Here is an 18412-nt window from a genome sequence, read left to right on the forward strand (position 1 = left end):
AATATATTCAAACATAATATAATTTCAAACAAAATAAAGATTTTTCTCTATTATCGGATTGGAGACAGATAGTTGGAGTCGAACAAAAAACGTCATCCATTTTTCATTACATATATCCGACGTTTCGTCTACGAAAATAGAGAATTTTGTTCTCTGAAGTTTCTTTGCGAGTTGTTCAGTTTCAACCGGGTACAAAACATTCGAAAGAATCTTTCCCAAAACTTTCCCGCCCTCTAAAGGTTAACAAGCGTCTTGACGTCTTGTTGATTGCCGTTGTGTCGCAGAGCTCTCCAAATAACTTGATTGTCCTCGTGTATCACGGTAATTCTATCACGGTAGATCACCATAATTTTTCCATACGCACATATACACGCAGATAGGGAGGGTTTGGAGTCATTAAATACTGTGGAAGTGACGAACCACGGGGTCCTGATCTCTATCTGCAAAACACACACACACACACACACACACACACGCAGAGAGAGAGAGGGTTTGGAGTCGTTAAATACTGTGGGAGTGACGAACCACGGGGTCCTGATCTCTTTCTGTAATACACAGACACACAGCACATACCATTTGCTTTTTTTTTTATTTTTTTATTTTTTTGCTTCACTAATTTCTTTCTCTTTTTGTTTTATTTCGCTTTTTTCGATATGGAAGCGTGTGATGAATTGCGCAAAAAACCTAAGCGAAGTTTTGTAGAAGCTTGGCTTAGTGACGAGCGTTATAAATCATGGATACGTAAAGTATCATCTGACGAAAGTCTCTACTTTTGTACTGTGTGCAATGAAAGTTTTTCATGCAATGCAGCACATGTTTCCAGACATGCGGATTCTGCGTGTCACAGAAACAATTTAAAAAAAAACGTAGTTCCATCATTATCTAATGATGAAACTATTCATAATAACAATACAAGTAAGCCAGTTTTTAATTACGGATGGCTGGATATTGAGAATTTTAAATTATGGTTGCGTGCGGTTCCGCGTGACGAAAGTGCATGTTATTGTGCAATATGCGACAAACATTTTGCTGCTCGCTTAGTGCAGGTTCGTCGACATGCAGAATCCAAAAGTCACATTAATTTATGCCAAATACAAGGTATCGAAGCGAGTAAATCAAACGATGATTTTGTTACGCAAGATAATGAATCTTTTCTGTCGGTTGATGAGCGTACAAAATCAGCGGAAATACAGTATGCCGCTTTAATTGCAGAAATTAATTTACCTCATCAGAATGCAGAAAAGATTCTGAGGTTCTTTCAACACATAGGAGAAGATCCTATTGCGTTGAAAAATATGAAAATGGGTCGAACAAAATGCACAAAGATTCTTTCGAATGTTTTGTGCCCGGTTGAAACTGAACAACTCGCAAAGAAACTTCAGAGAACAAAATTCTCTATTTTCGTAGACGAAACGTCGGATATATGTAATGAAAAATGGATGACGTTTTTTTGTTCGATACGTTGATCCTGAGACTTTAGATATTCGCTCACAATTAGTGAAATTGATAAATATTGATGCAAGAGATTCGAGTGCTGAGACGTTATTCCATGCATTTCAGTCAGAAATGTGGAAGCTACAGATTCCTTTTACAAATATAATTGCATTATCATGCGATAATGCATCAGTTATGACCGGAAAACACTCATCCTTTAAAACAAAATTGGAAAAATGGTGCAAGCGACTCATAACCATGCCATGTCCATGCCATTCTGCTGCATTAAGTGCGCACGCTGCATGTGCAAAAATCCCATTATTTTGCGATGAATTTTTGAAAAAAGTTGTTCACTACATTAACGGTAGTCCAAAACGTTCAGCAATTTTTCAGGAATTTACTGAGTGTTTCCAAGACAAGCATCTTAAAATGTTAAAATTAAGTGAGACACGCTGGTTGTCTCACCACGCATGCGTCGAAAGACTTCTCCATTCATGGAAAACCATTCGTTACTTCTTGCAAGAAATGGTTGTGAGTGATAAGACAAAATCTGCAGAATATCTTTTGTCAATGATGGATAACGTTAAATTAAAAGCGTATTTCCTTTTCCTTAAATATATCTTACATTATTTCAATTCTTTTAATGCATACTTTCAATCGACAGAAACGAGAATTCATTTATTACAGTTAAAATCGGTTGACTTTCTCTCCCAAATCTGTCAAATTTTGTTAAAAAAGAGTATTGAGAAGACGTAACCACAATTGTAAATTTTTCACATAAAGATATTCAAAAAGATATAAATAAAATTTTCCTCGGATCCGACTGCGAGACATACTTAAATAATTTAATTAAGGAAGATCATGCGGACATAGTTATAACTGTCCGACAAAATTGTATACAATTTTATATCACTGCTGCGGAGGAAATATATAAAAGGTTGCCCATAAAAAATGAATTCTTGAAAAATCTGCAAGTTTTACATCCGACTCCAACTATCTGTCTCCAATCCGATAATAGAGAAAAATCTTTAAAAAATATTTGTTTTATTTCAAAAACTCTTGGCGACTTCGACGAAGAATTGTTAAAGAAAGAGTGGTTACAATTACCAGGAGAGTTCAGTGAATCTGAAAAAGAAAATATATTAAAGGGTACCTTTGACAATGTATGGAAAAAAATATTGCAGCCACAATTATCAAATGGTACTTACTGTTATAAATTTCCCGCTTTGACAAATCTTGTAAGCGCTGTTAGATCACTCCCTAATTCCAATGCAGATCCAGAGAGAATGTTTTCCATTTTAACTGATTTAAAATCTAAGAAACGCAACAAACTGTCTGCCATCTCTGTTAATGCTAATTGCGTAATAAAATCAATGTTGAAGGCGAGGGGCGAAACAGCTATCAACTTGAAAGTAACTGAAGAACATTTGTCTCGAATGTCGTCCGATGTATTATATGCAATTGATAAAAAACGAAAAAGTAGTCTTACTTTATATGCTGCAGATGAAGTTGCTGGTCCTTCGTTTTCAACGCACTAAAAATAATGTCCAAAAGAGAAACAAATAACAAAAAATATTTGCAGATGTAAATAAAATCTTATATCCATTATTCAGTTTCGATTTGCAATAACTTTCTTTTTTTTTAATTTAACTTTTTATCTTATATTAGGAGAGCTCAGTGAATAGGAAGTATAAACAATTGTTTGTTTAATATATTGTATTATATTGTAATATGTTGTATTGTATTGTATATATTGTATTAATATTATGTTTGAATATATTTGTGTGCAATAATTTGTGTGCGTTACAATTATAAAATTTTCTAATTAAATTTTTTATTAATTAATAACAATTGTTTAAACTTCATGACGGAAGAGACCACCACCTTCTCGCGGTTTCCGTCGAGCAACAACATGTACGTTGTACATGTAATATAAATACGAGATATAAATATCGATCTTAATTTAAAAAAAAGTTATTCTACTTATTAAAAATTATTACTTCATTTTTATTAAGAAATGTTTTCAAAATTTTTATAAAAAAATGTTTTTAAAATATATTTAATATGGCATTAAACAAAACGTACACGTTGGCCAAGAGTGGCATTTCATTATTTTTTGTTTAGGATTTTTATAATTTTATTATATACTGTATATAAAAAATATATTATGTACAAAGAATATGTATATCTAAATATTTTTACTGTTCAAAACAAATTACTTATAATGTGGATTTCGTTAACTCTTTCTTTATTGAACGTATCGTCAGCGCCGCGCTCGAGCGGCACGAAGGAAAGAAAGAGACAAACAGTCATATGTCTGTCTCGATCTACTCGCACGAATCGCACGACGTTGGCCGAAGCCACGAGCGCACACGTACACGGTACGTGGCTTGTGTGCGTCACGGGCCGTCACGTGACTCACGAAAGCCATCCCCACTCCATCCCCTCTACATGCGACCGAATGCTACCAGGCTCAGGAAATGGCAACTCTGGGGCACCCGTTCTCTGCACGGAGGACGAGGTTGGGGGCACCCAACCTGGTTAAGCGGTCTCGGAAAGTGGTCGTGTCGGGAGCAGGAGCTGGACAGGACTGGTGACTCGAGTCGGCTCGAGTCCCCTATTTATACCCCGAGGGAGAGCGGTGGGGGCTGCCCCACCGCTCGGGCACAGAAGCGCACGCTGAACACATGTTCGGTGGCCGTCAGGGCCGTAGCGCTAGTGACGAATACGCGTATCGTCACAACAATCTCTTTTCCAGTATTGTCGACATAATTTACAAATGGACTTTGAAGATTCAACTGTGCTTCTTGTTTAGCAGAAATATCTTCCAGCAATATGTCTTCTTCAGTGTCTGCTTCTTCACTTGCTGGCACAGTAAGATCCAAAATAGGCTCGTCCTGAGTGACTTTAGGTTTTAAATGGTAGAGATGAAGAGGCACAGGAGGAGGAACTTTTTGACTTATTTTTGGTTTCATGCCTAGAGTTCTAGCTTCAGAAATAGCAAATGCTCTGGCCTCCTGAATTGACAATTATATCTTTATCACAAGGGAGTTCACATATTGGCAAAGTTCAGGGATTTGGTTTGTTTCTTGGAAAAACAACATCAGAGGACAGCTCTTGCATAAGGTGTAGTTAAGTTGGATTCTCCTGATTTTGTACAAAAGATCAAGCATATCAAAGTTAACAACTGTGCTAAAAACAGTTGTAAATGACCTCATAGCACGGAAGAATCCTTCACATGGTTGGGAACTGAAGATCCATGGTAGGAAAAGCTCTGGTCTCCCTTCTTTTCGCAGTCTTCGAATTACAGCTACAAGTGCATGTGCATTAAGTTCTATACATAGATAGGTATACGTAGTCAAGAAATTTTTACTTGTGCTGTAACCATTTTCTTGAAGCCATCGCTTCCAGATGCGGAGAAAAAATACACTTTTCCAAATGGCACTCATACGTTTAGAAGGAGTAAAGTTTTTTAGGAGATATGCATCAGAAATGTTTCTCATAACTTCTAGGTACATCTTCGTAGCTGCAGCGCCAGGTATATTGGATAATAGATGTGACACCCTTATTGACATAATTTTCTCTGCAGCATTGAAATTCATCTTGTCATCAGCTTTCAAATAAAACTCAACCAAACCGTGCTCTAGCTTAGATTCCTCCTGCATGAGTATTCTCAAATGCGTTGGAGAAGCAACATGGTTACCCATGGGCAAAACTATTGAAGGTTTCAGAAATCTTGTTTTCAGCTTGGTTATAATGTGCACGGTGTCTTGAATATAGGATGTCTTCTGGTCAATATCTTGAACAAACCAATCATACCACACAAGCGGATTGTCAACAGTCACTGGGAAGGCATTTGACCTCATTGCACTCAACAGTCGTGTATCAGCGTCTGAGGAGAATCCAAGAATGTCAATTCCATGAACAGAGGCCTCTTCCTTCATCCACTTCCACCGTTTCAAAACCACATCTGAATCAAATCTGTTGTTTGTTCCAAATACACACAAACAAAATGCAGGAGCTGTTGAAAAGAGAGGTTGGGCCATGATAACATAAGCGTAGTTCGATTTGGAACATGAATTAAAATAATCTTGAATAACATTGCTAGATGTAGCTTTGTAGTGGAACGTAATTGGAAGTCCTGTAGAAGAGGTGGGAGGAACAAAACCAACAATCGTGTTGGATGACGCATCATACCTAATCCTGCTTAGAATTCGAGTTCCATCTTCGCTGATCATTACTGCCGGTGGGTAACCGCCATCTTCAAGATGCCTTTTCAGTTCTTTGAAACGAAATTCCCCTTCTATAACAGGCTGAGTGGCAGAATTAGTGACCTTGCTCAAAGTTGAAATTGAAGGAAGTCCGAGGTTTTTCTGCAAAACTTCATACAGCCATCTACCGCCTACAAGGAATACAAGACTAGCAAACTTGGGAACAATTTCTTCTTTGTACCTAAACCCATGGACACTTCTTCTTGCATTTTCCGCTGCTCTTCTAACGAGAGCACTAAGAATTTTTGATGGTATGCTAGATAGGTGGTCTGTTTGCTTTTGCTCTACCAACTGTTCTGATAAATTCAATAAAGTTTTCCGAAGTTCTGAATTTTCTGTCAACAGCTTCTCGTGGTTATTTAAGCAGGGAAAAAAATGATGTGATGCAAGGATAATTCTGCGATACCCTCTCTAGAGACCGCTTATTTCTGGCAGCACGGGAATACTGTTCTAATTTCCACTTATTTGAACAAGGTTGGAGCTGAGATGACTTCACTGACTTCGCACGGAGGTGTCCTGCTCCTTGGATCCCCCCGGAGAAACAAAATTTTTATTTTCATCGTCAGAAAGGAGATTATAATTATGTTGCCTTCTTCTTTTGGGATTCACAACATCATTATCATCAAATTCACCATCTTGAGGAACTGTAGATGAAGACCCTGAATTTGAAACTAGGCTGTGAGACATTTCTGCATTTAAAGTGCCTGCAACTGGGCCTCTTTCAAGCATACTCTTGATGGTAATCTGTGGAGCAGTTTTAACATTTTCGACCGAATGAAGGCGTGAGCAATGCCGACGATAATTAGACAAGAGCCACCGTCCCTGATTAAAATATACAGTTACATTTGAATGCTTTTTAGTTGCACAGTTTCCAACACTACATACAGGACAATTAATTGAAGCACTGGAAGGCTTTTCCCTGTCATATTTAATAGATTCTTCAAGTATATAGGTAATATTACACCTATTTCCTCTTCTATGACTTCCCAAAAGTCCTTGCCAGTCTTCTCCACCTCTTCTACTTCCCCCTGATCGTTTCTTTGCTTGATCAGCTTCTCTTGCTGGTGTTCACTTTCATCCTGAACCCTGTGTTGTTCCAAGCTCTTCTCTACAGTTATATTCTCAGCCATCTTGTGCTTTTTGTTTATTGTAAAAATCTGTAAATAAGAAAAAGAAAACAAAATACAAACACAATTTTTTCCATCTCCTTACGTTTGGAGGTAGAGTCTTAAATAGAGTCTGAACAACTCTGATGGCATTTTCGGAGCAGTTTTCTATTGTATAATTGGAATAACGATGTAAATAAAACCAAAGCTTTGTTTTTTTTTTAGCCAATGTGAATATTAATTGAACATGTTTTAATTATCTGGGCAAATAATAAGCAAATTATAACTAATATCTAATAAAAATAGGACAAAACAGGCAAGCTGTAGTGCGGTAGTACATAACTTAACGAAATATGGAAAACAAAGTGTAACTAACCTCTTTGTTAATCAAGTGCTGACTTGATTGATGTATACTTTTTCTACGGTTAACAGCGCAATCTCTCTCGTCACATTAATTTCAATCGGAGGTACAAAATACAGCGAACTTCAGTATCCAAATCCGTTCAAATCTGATCTTTGGGCGTCTTTTTCTGACCGACCGTCTCGCCTCAGTCCAACTCAGAGAATAGACGTACTGAGAAACCTAAAATACAAGGACAAATATAAACATGTTAAAATAGCAAAACTTTTGATACGATAGTAGTATTCTGTATCACTGCGTCCATTGTTCTAAAAATTACTCACCATGAACGATCTCAAGTCAAACTACTAAACGCTTCGGCTCACACAACTCACAACTGCTCACAACGCTCAACGCTCGCTACGCTGCCGAAAGCCGGGTGCCGCTCGCGCTGAACGTAGAGAACGTTCGCTTCTGTGTCAGCAAAGCGCGTTGGCGGCACAACAGTCTTGCAGCGTCTTGCAAGGCGCGCAAAACAAACGTTTTACCCATCAAGTCCAAAAAGATTTCGCAGGATAACGAAAAAAATTTGTGAAGGATTTCATAGAACTTTACTCGGATTTCAGTCGGATTTCAATAATTTCAATCGAATTTCAGAGGATTTCAGTCGGATTTCAGGGGATTTCAATCAGATGTCAAAGATTTCAGTCGAGTTTCAAGGATTTCAGCAGAATTTCAAGGATTTCGTGGCTTTCAATCGGATTTCAGCCGGATTTCATGGTGGCTTGTACACCGGATTTCAATAGTTGTGAACCCCTCGGAAAGAGGTACGCAGACATGGAGACATGCTACCGATTTCTATAAGCGGTATCATATGCGGTCCGTCGATTTGCGGCAAGACAAACATCTTGATAAGCTTGCTAGAAAGTCCGCACGGTGTACGTTTCGAGAACGTTTACATGTACTCGAAATCGTTGCAACAACCGAAATATCGATATTTGGAGAATATACTAACACCGATAGAAGAGATTGGCTACTTTACGTTCTCGAATAACAGTGACGTCATTCCACCGAGCGAGGCGCTCCCGAATTCTATTTTTATCTTTGATTCGATTCGCAAAAAGTATCACGCCTTGAAAACCGGTAAAATGGAGGAAGATATCGCGTTGGAGAGACACTTTAAGCCCATCATCGAGCCTCTAAGGCAGATTGCCGAAAACACCGTTGACAAAGAATCTGATGTGTCAACGATTGAAAATGAAACGGCGTGAGAAGACGAAGAGCCAAAGCTTAAACGAAAACGACCAAACGCCACGTTTAACGACTCTGTAATGGCTTCAACTCCGGTTACATTAAAACGATCGATAAATGTGCCATCTAATTGGAGTGAAATAAGCAAATTTTTACAACCGCGTAAATCGAAACAATCGAAAGGTCCATTGGATGAACCACCGATATAACCTCTGCGCCTTCCGCAAAAACCGTACAGCCCACAATGCTCGAATCACTCGCAAACGAGGATGTTTTCGAAACCACAGATGACTCACTCGTGACGTCCGTTCGACAGCAGTTACAAACATCTGAGGGTCGAAAAACGTTGCGAGATCACTTGGGTCCATTGAGCCAAAAGTACGTCGGGGCAGTTCTGAGCGGCGATCAAGAACAGAATAATGCTCGGTAAAAAACGTTTTGACGTGGACAACGCGGATAATATAATTATCGACGGTGTACGATACGCAGGCCCACCCGGGCTTTACGAGTTGATCTTTAAGAAAATTCCCGATGACGAGATCTACACGGAGGACGATATGCAAAAGTACAAGAGCATTCTGTTGATGACGAATGCTCATAAACGCAATCATAATGCGCACGCTCAATTAAATGGCAACAGGGGATACAAGTACAGACATATAATCGCACCGTTGATTTCGGGTAAAAAAGCTGGAAAAGGTATACCGCATGCCATGACATTAAACGACAACAAGATCGACTATGTTCATTGGGATGATCCCAACGAGCTTGTAGATCGTCTCCGATTGCTCAAAGCTTCGCGCCTAGCGGGTCACAACGGTCACGATAACGAGATCCTGTCGATTATCGAGGAACTTCGCGAGGCTGTACTTATAAATTAAACCGCGCGTCGGCGAGTTATTCAATCAACATCGAAATGCCGATCAACAAGTTTGGTATATCGCTCGGAAGAGGCGGTGCGGAATCGTACTATCAATGGAGCGGATTAATCAGAAATTACGTGCGCGATAACGCTCTTTGCGTGGTTGCCACCGACTTTGACGCGAAATCGCGCAAGATTCGACGGGTAACGCCGCCTGTAGATGATGGCGATGCCACCAACAAACGCTACGTGCAGCTGAGCGTGCAAACTTTAAAAGATCGACAGGATGAAATCGAGAGAAAGATGGTCGCATTCCAGAATAACGTGCAAATTACCCTAAACGAGCTTCAAAAGATGATTCACGATGTAATTGCGAATCGTCGCGAGTAGATAAGAACGTACTTCTGATCTCTGCGTCAGTTGCGCGTCATCGTCATGGCTAGTAAGAAGCAATCAGCTGAGAAATGGCGGCTGGTGGAAGAACTGCACGCTCCTGCGAGAAGAAATTTTCCACGAAGACGCGTCATAGTGCGCGGATATGATGACCTGTGGCAGGCGGATGTGGTCGAGATGCGTCCATACACGCGATTCAACAGAGGCTACCACTACATACTCACCGTTGTCGACGTGCTGAGCAAGCATGCATGGGCCGTACCGCTCAAGGCCAAGAGCAGAACCGAGGTTACTAAGGCGATTGCAAAAATAATTCGAGATGGCGGAAGATGTCCGAAAAATCTGCAGATTGACAAGGGGAAAGAATTTTACAACGCAAACGTGCAGAAACTCTTGAAGAAACATCAATCACTATTCGACCTATTCCGTAATGAAGGCATCGGTCGTCGAACGATTTAATCGCACGCACAAAAACGACATGTGGAAAATATTTACGCGCAATGGAAATTACAAATGGATCGACTCGCTGCCGGGTCTCGTATCGGATTACAACGCGCGAAAGCATCGAACTAACGGCATGCGACCCATCGATGTTACCCCTGCGATCGCCGACAAGCTCCTAACAACGGTGTACAGTCACGTAAAGATCGCTGCTCCCGCGCGATTCAAAGTGGGCAACTCGGTACGCGTGAGTAAATTCAAGACAATCTTCGAGAAAGGATACACGCCAAATTGGACTACGAAGGTGCTTAGAATCGTCAAAGTGCAGAAAACTAATCCCGTGACGTATCTATTGGAAGATTCCTGCGGAAAACCTGTCGCCGGTGGATTCTACGAATACGAGTTGCATCGCGTTGCTAATCCCGACGTGTATCTCGTTGAAAAAGTTTTGCGCAAAAGGGGGGATGAGGTTTATGTAAAGTGGTTAGGATTTGATAATTCACACAATTCATGGATACACAAGAATAATGTATTGTAAAAAATTATTACAATATAAAAACATATACATACAAATGAGTCATTTATTTTCAAAATATCCAAATATATTTACAATATATATTTACAATGGTATTTTATAATGCCCCCATGGCAGCGTCTCGGCAGAATCGGGTATAACGTATCGCTTATCGTCGTACGGACTTAGAGCGATTTTCGTTTCGGACATGGTGTATACCTCGTGTAGTTTGGACCTTATGCAAGCCTGCTGTCGCGTCATTTCAATTTCGTCTCGCAGACACAGCGTGTAATCGTCGAACGTTATCGACCTGGTTACGACGTTACTCTTAACACCTTTAACCTTTTTCGTATCTTTTTTACCGTCGACTCGCAAGGCGTACATCTTTGCTCTAAGCCCGACGAATTCGGTAATTATCGCACCGTTAATTTCGTCTTTCATCAAACCCGGAACTTTTTTATTGGCGAGTGGGATACCGTAGGCATTATCGACCGCGTAATCGCTAGTGTCAAATCTATTAATGTCGCGCTTCGTGGTATCGTATACGTCGTCGCACTCGATGTGATAAATAAGACTGTCCGTATCGGTGTACGTAACTTTACACTTATCGCGATACAACGGTAACATGTACTCGTGATGAAATTCATACAAACATGTCTTGGATATATCGAGGATGCACATACCCACGTAGATTGGTTTGTTGAACTTCACCTCGAGTTTTCGCATTTCTATTGGTACTAGATTTTCCGAAAAGACGCTCCGACTGTGAAAATTTGGTTTCGCGATCATTGCCTCCGCGCCGTATCTACCCTCCCAATGAGTCAGGAGTCGCACGTCAACGTGATTGCGCACGTTCTCCATGGTTTTGGCAAACACAGCGTTGTTCATCAATTTGTATAATGTTTTTTCGAAATTATTCTTGGCCAATGTTCTAAATTTCGTATTGAGTTCTATATAATCGCGAAGCCATGGAGATTGCGCAAATTTCAATACGCGGTGAATCTTTGCTATTCGGAGCCCGTGACGAGTACACTGCTGCAGGTTGCGATAATGTATGACATAACGTTTCTTATCGTATAATGTTGCGAGGAGCTTGTCCTGCCGCTTACCGGGTGGTTTATCGCGCGTCGGACAGAACGGTAGGTCAGTGTGCGCGTCGTGAAGATATTGCGGATACTCCAAGTCGACTTCGAGAATGTAGCCTATCGAGGAATCCAACGCGACATCCATAACATTAAAATCGGTTACATCGTCGACCCATTGAAAATCTGCGTAAGGCAATGGTTGACACATTGTCCAGTCATACAAGTTGTTTACATCGAAATACATCAGGTACGACGACGGTTTCGATGAATCGTACGACTGCATGTACTTGTTTTTGGCCCGCGCGTATCTGTTTGAACATTGACTCAAACCGCCGCGTATACGGCGTTCGATAAACATGACCATGTCAACGTCGGTGAGCAGTTCGAAATTGATACGCGTATGCTTCAACATAGCGTCCCACGTAAAACCCGGTAGAGTGTAATAATACGCGGGATCGAGCCCATAATTCGCGACGCAGCTATCGCGAAAATTTTCAAAGATATCGGCCAACAGCAAGATATCGGTTTTGAGACCGGAAATAAGTTGGCGCTGGAAGTGCATATTTTTTAATAAACTATAGCTCAAACAATTGCTCCCTAATTGCTCCCTCAGAATCAACAATTGCTCCCCTTTTAAAATTAATATTTTTTAAGATATTTAAAAAAAACGTAAAAATTATAATTTTTACTCAAAAACATATTTCTAATAACTCTATGCAACTAAATCCGGCATAGAACGATTGCTCCTTCATTGCTCCTTATTGCTGCATCATTATTTTAATGATTTATTGCATTTTTATTGAAAAAATAACAAATTAATCATTTAGCACAAGTGACGCCGCCGCCACTTATCGGCCGCCTATTGTAACTATGGCTCGGCAGCCATTGGCGGAAATATTCAAACGTAATATAACAGCTCTATCGTTTATAACTATATCTCAAAGAGTTTAATCAACATTTCCTATTGATTTTTGGTAGAATAACTGTTTCTCGCTTGCTCTATTGGGATATTCAATTGCTCCATTCGTATAATTAATTTTGTATGATATTTTAGCAAAGAACTGTTCATTTTCTTGGAAAAATACATTTCTCACAGTCTTCTGCAAGTATATCCAACATAAAACGATTGCTCCTTAATTTCTACGCGTTGCTCCATCATTACTTTAATGATTTATTGCATTTTTATTTAAAAATTAATTTGATCATTTCACAAGTGACGACGCCGCTACCTGTCGGCATTGTGCATGAGCCCTTATTGACGTAAGGCTGAGTTTCCACTGTGCGCGTCACGCGTCGCGTCATCTGTCGTTAACCAATCTAAAGCCTTGTGTACACGATACTAGAAATCGGTCCGAGTTTCGGTTTAAGCCAATCAACTTGCAGCTCTTACAGAAAAGCAGCAGTTTCATTGGCTTAAACCGAAACTCGTACCGATTTCTAGTATCGTGTACACAAGACTAAGGTCTGGTCTACAATGGGTGTTGTAAGTCGTGAGTCGTAAGAATTGACCAATCACAGTTCATTATTCTTCAACCGCAAGGAGAATAATGGACTGTGATTGGTCAATTCTTACGACTCACGACTTACAACACCCATTGTAGACCGGGCATTAAGAACGTTGCGGACGTTAAGTGAAACGCACTCATAACAAATTTTGATTGGTTGATACCGTTCAGGCGTAAACATAATGCAAAACACAGCGCAATAGATTTTCAACCTATCGGAAGCCGTGTATCAATGCATTCTGTTCCTATTCCCTATTTCTATTGCCTGTACCCTTGTATTGTGTTGCGCCCCTAACAGTTCAATATTTTTTATATATGTGACATTTATTATTGTAACATATGTAATTTATTAACACAGAATAGACGAACAGAAGAATAGCGCTAAGGAACAGTGATGAAATTTCATTTTATATTCTGTACATATGTTAATATTAAACTGTTCCGTATTACCTGTTCCCTGTCCCCTATTTTTTTCATTGTGCGCAGCCCTTTACGCGTTGTTGTTCGTTGCCGTCCTTGAACAGGACCAGACATGTTTCAACACGTTACGCGCGTGTCCTTTGTCTGGACCATATTTTGGAGTTTCTATTTTTCCTTAGAGAGACTGCTGCACACACTAACAATCTCATTCTCTAAACAAAAAAGAAAATCTGGCAGGATGGACTAAAGTTAAGGCTTTCACACATAAAATTCCTTAAGGACGTAAAGCATACGCTTACGATAATTCATCAATCTCAATCGAAACACACAATACTCGATTAGAATTGGTCAATTTTCTTACGCTTACGTCTTACGTCTTTACGCAGTTCTAGTATCGTGTACACAAGGCTTTAGAGACGTCATTAAAACGTTATTAATACGTCATTTGACGTCACTCTACTACCTGGGTGTTTGACTGGCAATAACAATATGTAGGCTGCGTTCCGATATTCACTGTCAGTACTGAAAATCTATAGTGTACGTTACGTAAACTATAGATTTTCAGTACTTGCAGTGAATATCGGAACGCAGCCAGTGTAAGGTAGATAACTCTTACCTAATATGCTGTTATTTGCTGATAAATGGAACTAAGGTATATTGTTTAAAACTATTGCTTTATAATTTTCAATCATTTTCTGTTTTATAATTTGAAATTATTTTATGTGTAGGTTCTTAACTATTTAAACGTTTCTGCTGTGCAATTTCTATAATAATATGAATATAATATATATAATAATATCTATTCGCAAAGTAAAATGTTGGTTTACAAGTAAATCAATTAAGATTACGTCAAGATAGGTTATTGAAGTTTTGACGTCTACATCAACTACAACAATATACATATAATAGCGATGATGATTTCTGACATTTCAAGATCTTTACAAATTAAGTAAATTTTTAGCACCGATGGCGATTGAGCGGTCTCCTGCAGCGCGGCCGAGATAGACGCGGGTCGCGTTGCTCACAGATCTCGCCCTGGCGACTAGGTTTCTCGTTGTAACGGCAAAGGCTAGATTAGTTTCCCATTGCTTCAGTGTCTCGCAATCCCTTAAAGCATTGTTAACGGGGCTGTTGCGACTTCTCGGTGAGCAGTTTGCGTCCTCCGCGCGCTTTTATGTGACGTCTAATAAGCCGCACATCCGCATAACCGACACCGCATTATATCTATATATGCTGTACAAACATATACGTTGCATGTTACATTTATATGCATCTTGCAGACATTATAATCGGCGTACCGTCGCTCCAGGCACACAATCTAGATGCTAAAATTAAGGAGGAGCGCTGCCGGTACCTGGTGGCGGAATTAATATGTAGGGTAAGACATTGTTTTCATTATTTCCCGGCGCGAGATACAATCTCTATTGCGTAAACCTAAGTCGTCGTTTTTGCTCCATACGTCGCCGTAGTCGGAATATGAGGATTCTCTAGAGCTACTCTGTGGATTTATACGGAAGCAGCTTCGTTGGGCGACCACGGAGAAATTTGAGGTCGAAAGAGAATCGTCCCAGCTGTTGCCCGTTTCAGTTCCTTTCGTATTTGGAACACCTGGTGGGGCTGCGGTTGATCTCAGACTGTTCAGCAGGGACATAATTAGGAAAGCTCTGCCGACGCTTGTTGCGATTCTGGAGAGAGAGACAAGAGGCTGGTTCCTTCACTTTAGAGAAAGACTGATATCTGAATTGAGAGCACAAAAGAAACCGGACGAGGAAATAGAACGGGTGAGGAATACTTTTAATTAAAAAATTTACAATTACATTTTAAACAAATATGTTTAATATACATTCATAAAAGAGATATACATTTATTTAATTAATATATGCAAAATAAATTAAACTGTATTTACCGAAATTTTTAGGTAGTCAATGAAGCGGTGATGCGTGAATATTTACAAAGAGTATACTCGAATATCCTGTCGCATCCCGACATACTTGCGCTAGGCAAAGGTATCGCTCAGCTGGTTCAACAGGCGCAGTCGGTCGTGTTGATGCACCGAGCGGTGGAGAACGTGCAACGGAAGTTATCGCAAACCAAAGAATCTCTGCGACATCGTATCGAGAGCGAGCATCCGATCCTGTCGCAAATACAGCCGTGGATGCGCGATCGCATGCGCGAGGCCGAGGAGAATTTCATCGAGGAGTGCGAATGGAGCGCGCATGAAGAAGCTCTCGCGCTCTGCAGCCATCAGAATCTCACGCAGACTGTGTACTTCCTCAATCGTGATTTAACTTTCATGAAAGAGGTATCTACCGCCCGATCTTTGAATTCTATCATCTTGGAACTTGTTAGAAACCTGGATTTGTCTGTTTCAGAGAGAGCCTGTTCTCCTGAAAGAACTGCGGAAGGTGAAAACTCCGACGAGGACTTTCCAATGGCCGACGCAAATCTGGCTACCGAAGAACTGGATAATAAGACGTAATTTCCAAGGCCAATCCGAAATCATTCCAACTGTACTGAGCAATGCTCCGACTTCTATCACGACGCCTCGCGCTGATCCTAGCCAGTCTGTCTTTTTGATGCCTCGCGCTGATCCTAGCCAGCCTGTCTTTTTGGTTGAAAGAGAGATTGTACACACAACTACGACAAGGTACCGCAATCGATCAAACTATTATTATGCATTCTCATGTTCGGTACTTTAATAATTTTGTGATAAAGGTGGCCGATGTGGCGCTGGATAAATTACATCGCCAGAACGTGGTGTTGGACTTGGAATGCGATGTTCCTGTTGGGTGTAGCTGTCCCGTGGTGTAGTCCAGTGTCTTTACGCGCTTTACTTCTGGTGCAACCGTTTACCCCCGACTTGGAATTGAGTTAACTAAATGGGACATTATTCCCGAGAAAGTCTTCGCAAATGCCTACTCTTTGTTCGCGACTAATAGCACTCTGGAGGCATATCAGTAAAAGTAGGACGCACTTTGAAACTGAACCAGACACAGGTAAGATCTCTTTTTATCATGTTTATATTTTAACAAAAATATAATTAGAGTATTAGACTGAATATTAGTAATGCAATACCAATACGTTAACAATATCTTTTTAGTATTCATCGGCAAAGGCATGACCAGACATTTAAATAGGCTATGGAACTACGGTGCCAAGGGCCTATTAGGCACACTCATCATCCTATTCATATTTCCCGTAGTGTGCGTCCTGGCGAGCGTCAGTTCGCTGATTGTCGCTCTCACTGCGGTCTTATGGTTAGTTCCTCGTGCGATGAATCTCCTTTTTTTTTTTTAAAGTAGAACGTAATTGAGTTTAACTCATTGGCTGTTTCAGGATGCCTCTGGTCACGTTGACGCTACATGCGTTCATGGCGCTCATAATGGATCTGGATAGTCCTGAGCCGAGCCGCAATCGATACTTAGCAAAGTAAGAAATTTATCATTTTGGCACGGTTGACGATTCAGGTTATATTGAGATTAAATTAATAATATATCAATAATGTAGATTATTCTGACAATTAAGTTATGGTGTTCACATTTTGGTATAGCTTCTATTCGCGATATTTTGAAATTATAGTAAAAAAAAGACGATTACTGCAAATTCCATATCACAGTGCAAGACGTTTTCTATAATTTTCTTTATAATAATGGGTCCTCGTGCTGCAACATCTAATTCTAAAATTATAAAGACTTTAATACAGTTTGAAATTTGTGACAATCAAACCGGTAAATTGAAATCTAAATTTAATTCAGTTTGGAGAGACATATGCGCAACATGGGACAATCGAATAAAACCTTTTAATTTATATTTTTATGTCCATCAAAATCGGCATAACGTTTTCGAAACATATAAAAAGATGAAAAATGTGATTAATTTTAATAACTTTAGGGAAGAAAGTATAATTCTACTTGAAACTGATGACATTGATATTTCTGACTTGTGTAATGATAGTGATAGCAGTTTCAACAGTTTGGAGTGGAATACGCAACATCCATGTAATGATAAAAAAGTTCAATTCAAAATTGTTTTATCGAAAGAACAATGGTTAAATATTAAGCCAGAAGAAAAAGTCAATAATAGGAGAGAAATTTATTATTCTTTGAAGAACGGATGGACACATATTTTGTCTGAATTAATTTTTTTACAAAAAAAATTGCCATGTGCGTATTCTTTCAAAAATCAAAAAGTAATACACACAAACTGTTATAATGCTACAAATTATATTGTAAAAATTAATGGATTTTGCAGTGATCACAATTGTAAAGCTCTTTATGGGCAAGGATCATTTCAGTTTACCAATGATAATAATGTATCGCTCGAATTCGTTACCTTAAATACTGAAGATTTATTACACTCCAAAAAAAGATATGTGTCCGGGATTCGAAAAACATCGTTTAAAAAGCATTTAAAACACAAAAAAGCCAATGTATTTAGAAGTGAATTAATTAGAAAATATCATAAATATGGCGATCAAATTGGTCCTTTGGTACCAAATAACAATGTTATTAATAGAGTGCGTTTCGAGGCTAAAAATGAAGAATTCGGTGTTAAAGATACTGTATGGAAATCGCTTGAACATTTAAAAAGTGATGTTGAATTTAGTCGTGCTATTAAACAAACAGGCTTTGATAAATTTTTTTTTATGTATTGGACACCGGAACAAATTGACGTTTATAATGACGTGATAAAACTTGGCTCAGCTGTTTCTCTTGACGCGACAGGGAGTGTTGTCCGTAAAATAACACGTTCAGAAAATAATTCTAGTAATCACATTTTTTTATATCAAA

General features: G+C 39.4%; 1 pseudogene; it reads left to right on the forward strand.

The window, feature by feature from the left end:
* The first annotated feature begins 8821 nt into the window (after positions 1 to 8821).
* On the forward strand, positions 8822 to 17055 carry LOC139783659 (uncharacterized; annotated as a pseudogene).
* The last annotated feature ends 1357 nt before the right edge of the window (positions 17056 to 18412 follow it).

Source organism: Temnothorax nylanderi, unplaced genomic scaffold (assembly GCF_030848795.1).
Source record: "Temnothorax nylanderi isolate EJ_2023f unplaced genomic scaffold, tnyl_v1.0 TNYL_tig0527_pilon, whole genome shotgun sequence".
In the NCBI taxonomy this organism is placed as follows: Eukaryota; Metazoa; Arthropoda; class Insecta; order Hymenoptera; family Formicidae; genus Temnothorax; species Temnothorax nylanderi.